This window comes from Poecilia formosa, unplaced genomic scaffold, assembly GCF_000485575.1.
Source record: "Poecilia formosa unplaced genomic scaffold, Poecilia_formosa-5.1.2 Scaffold267, whole genome shotgun sequence".
Classification (NCBI taxonomy): domain Eukaryota; kingdom Metazoa; phylum Chordata; class Actinopteri; order Cyprinodontiformes; family Poeciliidae; genus Poecilia; species Poecilia formosa.
Genome location: NW_006800206.1, coordinates 130,296 through 137,490, shown reverse-complemented (window position 1 = coordinate 137,490; position 7,195 = coordinate 130,296). Strand labels below are relative to the sequence as shown.

At 37.6% G+C, this 7,195-nt stretch overlaps 1 long non-coding RNA gene across 1 annotated transcript; it reads left to right on the top strand.

Annotated features, from left to right (window-relative positions):
* The first annotated feature begins 1,070 nt into the window (after positions 1-1,070).
* LOC107838510 (uncharacterized) lies at positions 1,071-1,821 on the top strand. The gene is made up of 2 exons (XR_001664589.1): positions 1,071-1,170; positions 1,296-1,821. It is a non-coding gene; the product is annotated as an uncharacterized LOC107838510 (long non-coding RNA).
* Positions 1,822-7,195: the final 5,374 nt, after the last annotated feature.

The following is a 7,195-nucleotide window of genomic DNA, read 5'->3' as shown; positions in this document are numbered from 1 at the left end:
GAAGAAGGGGAGAATTTTAATAAAAGAGACGGATACGGTGCTTCTGCTCCAGCGATTATTATCTAAGGAGGTTCCGGTGCTCTTCACTATAGCTAGCACAAGCGCTAGACTCCCCCTTCTGGCTGAATCTGACCACTGCTTCAGCCAAATCAAACTAGTCAGCCTCTGAAATAACCAAATTTCAATCCATCACAATTGCACCATGTTTCAGCTGGGTGATTATTTATTTTGCATAATGTTCTCAATTTGGGGATTTGAGCAGATTTCATTGATCAATGTCTGGGTTTTTATTGTTTTTCGGGGGCCAAATGCACATCCTTACACAGCAAATTCAAAAGTGTTAAATGTTTTGGTGTTGGTAGACTTTTTGCAAAAGTAGAGTTAATTTTACTCTAATATAGTCACTTTCTGTTTATGTAAGTCTGGTGTGTATATTATTAGTAGTTAAAATCCAGTGTTAAAACAAAGTGTTTCCGTATCAAATCTAGAGGTGTTAAAATGGAATCAATAACTCTTGACTTCTGAACTCTGAACTCCACCAGCGGCTCTAACACTGAAGGAGTTAATTCACTGCCTCCGCCCCAGAATCACAGATTCCAACCGAAGCGAAGCGACAGAAGCCAAGTCATTTCAGGACTATTTACTCTCCACGTGTCTGAGTTATTTACTGTGCTTGGTAAGTTACTTTTTTTATGAGATGGTTTATAACTATTATTTTGAGTTGAGCTCAACCTGCATGATAGACGTCACGTTCGCCACACGGCTCGGTGTTCGCATATTTAGCTTAGCATGCCGAATGTTAGCGGAGTATTTGTTGGACAAATATCGAGAAGGTGAACATTTAATCAAATTACTGGCTAACTTGAACAGATCCGTAATAATCTGGAGTATGTTTTTTCGTGATGTTGAATGTTTACATGCATATTGGTCAGGTTTATCAACCTTTCTGATCGATTTTTTTCCTTTGAAAAAATGTAAAAGGCTTTTTCACGTTGAGAGCATTATTCCCGCTGTTGTGTCTTCTTATATACGTTTTGCAGCATGTTTTAATCCTTTTATTGCCTTTTTTGAACCAGTCTGGTTGAGGATGAATCTCCAGTCGTCAGCCTAACCTCCCCCTCCTGATCCCTCCATGGATTCTTCGAAGATTCAAGCTCCAAAAATGATTATGTAAGTGTTAATGTCTCTGAAACTCCACATTTCTGTAATGGAGGCTTGTTGTTAGAGTTGTAGTAAAAATGTATTCCTTCGCTCCATTCCTTATTGTTCTGTTTTTTTTGTTTGTTATGATCCAGAGACCGACACTGGCTGTAGTACTCAGAGACTGAAGACTGTCCGATGCAGTAGAGGAGCATGTTGGTGTCTCTGGCCAAACATCACGAACAGCCCAACAACCTGAAGACAATCTGTTAGTGACTGGACATCTCTCTGGTGGAGTGCAGAGATGAACTGTCTCTTATCAACAGAAACAGAAACTGGATAAGAAATGATGGATCTGAATATCAGGTTGGTCTGTTATGTACTGTACATATCTGGCAATCTACCTGTTAAAAGAAAATGTACTCTATCAAATATTACATGAACTGCATGCATTGATACAGGCTTTACTTTCTCCGCCTTGTACTTTGAACAATTTCATGCATATTGTAATGAAGAAAAATGTATTAAGCATACTGCATTTTGTATTGCACAGCTGATATGTCAGACCTTTTAAAAAGCAATATGTGAAGGAAAACGACATGTGAAACATGCACATTATTCCACGTTGTAATGTGTTATGTAATTATGGTGCACATTTTGGAATAAATGCATTTGAGAAAATCATTGCCTCTTTATTAAATGTTTATTTTCCAAAGAATTTTTAAAAGTTCAACACAATGAAGTACCTATTTAATATTAATTACAAATAACTCTTAAGAAGTTAAAGAAGTACTCTGTGAGAGTTAATATTAAGATCTAACACTGAATTAGTGTTAGTAAGTGTTAAATGATTAACTCCAGCAGATTTGATATTTGACACTTTATTAGAGTTAAGGTACTAACTCTCCAAAAAGAGTTAAATTAACACTTTCTGGTGTGGACCCATATAGACACTTTAAAAGTGTTGAAATCAAATCTGACAGTGTTAATCTGGGCCTCCTGGATTTGCTGTGTATATGTCTGGTGCGATGCCTGAAATACAACAGCCTTTCTCCTGCTGGAGCTGCTGCCTACTGGCTGGATCAGACAGAACACAGTGGGCTGCGAGTTAGTGTAGGTAGACAAACTGGAAATAAATTTCCTATCATTCTTGTCACAATAAACGGGTGGTGTGGCACATCATGGCTTTGCATATGTGTTTCTGTGTTTGATGAAGGAGCCACATCCTGTCGCTTACTTGGACACAAAAGCTATAAATGACTGGACAAAGTGAGGGTTCATCTATTAAAGTGACTGAATATGAATACATAAACTAAAAACAGGAGTATAGACATTATTTTTTTATATATGTCTTTGTGGAACTATTGTTAATTATTCAATTGAATATAATTTCAGATTTTTGTATAATTTTTTCCCAGGTTGACTGTGAGCTATTATTGTTACTAGTTAGTTACAAGTACAGAAAAGTAAATGTTATGGATGCACAAATTTGAAAATTTGGGCTGATATTGATATATAGTATTAATACTGCTGTATTAACCAATATTTTGGCAATTTAATAAAGCAAGACACTTATAAAAAATTCCATAGTCCTGTTTTTCATTTATATTGTCATATTCAGTCAACTTAATAGATTAACTGTCACTTTGCCCAGCCCTTTATAGCGTCTGTGTCCATCTGAGCGATGGGATTTGGCTTCTATGTCATACACAGAAACAAATCTGCCAGTCATGTAGATGCCAGTCTGTTGTGAGCAGAATGGTAGCAAATTTATTTTCCAGTTTGTACATAAAGCTACCTTTACGCTAAGGACAGCAGCCCGCTGTGCTCTGTCTATCCGCTCCACCTGCATTAGTACAGATGGAGCCACACACTTTGCTGCTGTTTGCTCTGAACGACCAGTAGACTGTAGATCAAGAAGAAAAAAGTTGTCGTACTCTTTGCATCACACATTTTTTAATCATTCATTTTAATAATGCCTATTGGTCTCTTTGGAAATAATAAAAACTTGGACATCAATCAATGAAATCACCAGACATTTTTCTTATGAGGATTTTTTTTTAAATACCAAGTGCTTTTAATTTTATTAATTTTTTTTGTTTGAGTGTTTTACTTTTTTTTTTCCATTAAAGTTGTTTTATATTCTGTCAGAATGCATTAATAGGATGTTTTTTGAGTTTTTAATGTTTTGTATATGTATTCTAAGCTGGATGTTGCCACAAGATTTCACTGTAGTTTCTTAATGACAACAAAGATGCCTGTAGCTCATAATGATTGTCTGTTCTGTGTTAACAAGTGATGGAGGAAGGCAGAGAGTACTGGCAGCAGAGGAGGTGGCATTCTGGGAGGATGGCACCTATGAGGGGGTGTCAGGATAGGCTGAGGTGAGGTGGAGACCCCAAGTTCCCCCAGCCAGGAGCTCAGTGACCTCAGGTCTACACTATAGGAGAATCGTCTGGCCTGTCCTGAACACAGCACAATGTTGGACATGTTTGGACAAAAAAATCACTGCCAGATGGTCCAGAAGTGGACAAGAATTTCTGTCTTGTGTGGAAACAACAAAAAAATAAAATGAAATGAAGAAAAAAAAATTCTGTGCCTCATTTGTTTCTCATATATGAACATGTTGCATATAAGCAATATATGACTATATTTTAATACACCAATGACTATTAAAAAAGGAAAAAAAACATAGGTATTTTTTATATAGATTTTAATACAGCATTAAAAATATTGATTGGGGCGGGATTTATAAATACGTGTGCTATCCAATGGGGACACATCAACCAATCACATGTCAGTGATGAATCACATATCAGTGAGTCATTGTTTTTCATCCAATGACTGAGAATCCACATTGGTCTGCTCTTCAGCTTTGCATATGCTAGGCTATTTGTATGCTAAGTAGAATCGTTAAGAACCTCCCGCCAGCCTGCTCCCCTGAACCGCTACGCCCTGCTTATGGGATTCCGCAATCAACAGTATTCGACTCCCGTGAGTGATAATGGGCGGCCCTGCTAGCTTTCGGTTGCTGTCGATAGCTGTCGCTCACGAGCTGCGTTCGCGTCAGTGTACAAGGTCAAAAACACCACTTTTCGTGCAGTGCTTGCACTGAGAAGTAGCTCATTAAATGAGCGCAGCCAATGCACAGTTCCACCAGGTGCTAATTGCTGTTGGCTAGTCTCAAGGAGCTGAGTGGGAGACTCACAGGGGAGGTCTGCTCTGTGAGGTGGAAGTTCGAAAATCAGGAAACTGCTGCTCTGAGGAGGAGGTGCGTTTCGAAGGCGGGGCTTGGTTCACCCAGGCATTTTGCATAGCTGAATGGTTACCATGGAGATTAAAGGATTTCTCAAAGATGCATGAAAGAATTATGTCAATACTCCAGGTATGTTTTTGTTGAGGGAATAACATAACGTAAGTATAATTTGTTGTTTTTGCTTTAACGTCCTTCCAGCCTGGCAAGGTTTATGTATCAACTATGTAAAAACATAATGAAAATACATAATAAAAGAGCAATACTGAAATTGTTGCATCCTTAACTACTTATCTCAGCTCAGACATGCATCTTATTTTAGTGAAACAGGTAAGATCTCAGGTGGTCAGTAAGTTGCATGGCGGAGATCAAAGGAAACCATGATGACATTGGTCAGAGGACTGTGAGGAGCTTCCCTCAGGTACTGTAGAACTGCACGTCTGCTGAGCTTAACATAAGAACTACTGCTCAGTCCTTTAATGGTAGTAAACAGCATAATGGAGGAGCATTGTTGGGATGACCTGATGAGTGTCAGAAAGAACAGCAGTTTCTTAAAGAGACAAAGGCCAATTTCAAGTCAAATTTATTTTATTTAAGTTATGTTTCATATATACAGAATTTTTTATAAGTTAAGGTAATAGAGTTACTTCAATATACTATAAAATGGCACTTTGTTCCTGGAAAATACATAATAAACATCTTCACTTTTGTGTTTACTTGCGCTGTCTTTGACTAATACATATTAGTCAGGGTTGCTGTTCTGAAACAATAAAGAAAACAAAATCATGGAACAAACACTTTTTCATCCTATCATATTTTCAATATGCTTAAAGGAAATATGAATAAACACAAATATACACACGGGTTTTACACATTGATTTTCCATGTTTTTAACTGTATTTATCTTGTCATGAATTTCTTTGATATAGCTGAATAATTATGCAATGTATATAACAATAAAATTTGCAAAGACAGCAGAAAAATATCTGGCTAAGGATTTTTGTACACTGCGAGTCTCACCAGTTGTTGACCATTCATGTTCTATTTTTCTCATAATTTTATTTTTTTTCTTTACTTTTACTTTATTGTTCCTTAATTGTATTGTGATATTAATTCAGTAAAACAAACTCAGAACTGTTTGCATGAGTTTGCAGGGTTGTTGAAGTGGTGGAGTTTATCTTCCTCAACATTACATGTCCACCTTTGAAGTCCTGAAGCCTCTTCATATTCTAATATCACACACACACACACCTACACATACACACGCACTCACACACGCACACACACACAGTATGTGAGGGCTTTCCCCACACAGTGAAAGAAAGGAGGGTTTTCCCTGTGAATGAAGCTCCTTTATCAGCTGAGGGCAGGTCTACAATGACCCCACAAAGATGGATAGGGAGATTGTCCTGTGAAGTGATCCGCGAACACAGATAGTCAGGGGTCGGTCTGTGTGTGGTTCTCCATATCCTGCAACACAAATGACCTAACATCACCTCCATCTCAGCTAGATGGGTGGGTGCTTTGGGGCCATGTAGGGCCAAGGGCAAGAATAAGAGGAAAACACCCACAACACAATGGGTCAGTAGGAGTTTTAGATGGGGGTAGGGTGAGCTGGAATCCATCATATATCATACAAACGCAGAACAAGTTGAGTCTACAGGGCTCTATGTTGACAAGTGTGAATGAGGCTCATGGCACCAATAGCTCAGGCTTTCACCAGCTAGCAGGCAAGTGATTGAAAGAAGCTCCAGTGCTCCTTTTAAATAGGAATTAGTTCATAAAATTGAAATCTTTCCCTAAACAGTTTCTCACTTCTTTCTTTAACAGAAGACATCAATTTAAGTTAATAACTAATATAATTCATTACAAACCAATAAGACCGCTGATGGGCCATCACATTTAACCCAGAAGATGGAATTCAGGTCAACTGAACAATGATGCTGAGCTAGGTGATCTGGCTAACTACTGTTAGCAAAACAAGCTAATATTAACAAAACATATTCAGTCACTAAAATATAAACATCAAAAAGTAGTCAAATAAGTGTTGGATTATTTTGTTATGCTCTTTAACAGTATTGACCCCTTGCATGTTACTGTTTACATCGGTAAATTTAGCACACAGTGCTGAGAAACAAGAAGACTTCTTCTGTGGCAGAACAACTTCGTTAACAAAATGAAACCTGGAGATGTAGCTGTTCTTAATTCAGTGCAGTGTGCCACAGCAAAGGGAAAATAACAGAAAAACTGTGTATTCCTTTTTCTCACTTTGTGTCGGCTACTGTACACACAGACTTGTTACCATACCAGCTGACAAAAACACCATTATATCTACCAGAATTCAATACCAAAAACCACTCAAACATTTCCCACACAAAGAACTGAACATTCAGTCCGTTACGGTATTTTATTTTTAGACTTGCTGTTTATTTTGTGATTATTAATAAGTGATCACTGTCATGGATTACTGCTGCTATTACCTAATCTAACTCAGCGGTGATTAGCTAATTTAAGCGCTTGCTCTACTGATGATCTATCAGAGTTGGTAATAGAGGCAACCCAAAAAAGTTGAATTGTTAAAAACCAGGGAAATAATACTTTAAGCTGAATCTGATTGCACTTCCGGGTTTTTTTTTTTTTTATTTACTTATCTTTTCATTTAACAGTGAGCTATTTTTGTCTGTGGTATTCAAGCATAAACCTTGTGCATTTCATGCAGAATAGAAACACAGCTTTTTGTCTCTATTCTGAGATTGGTGGTTAGTCACTGTGTTGCTACATGCAAAATGTTTCCTAGACTGC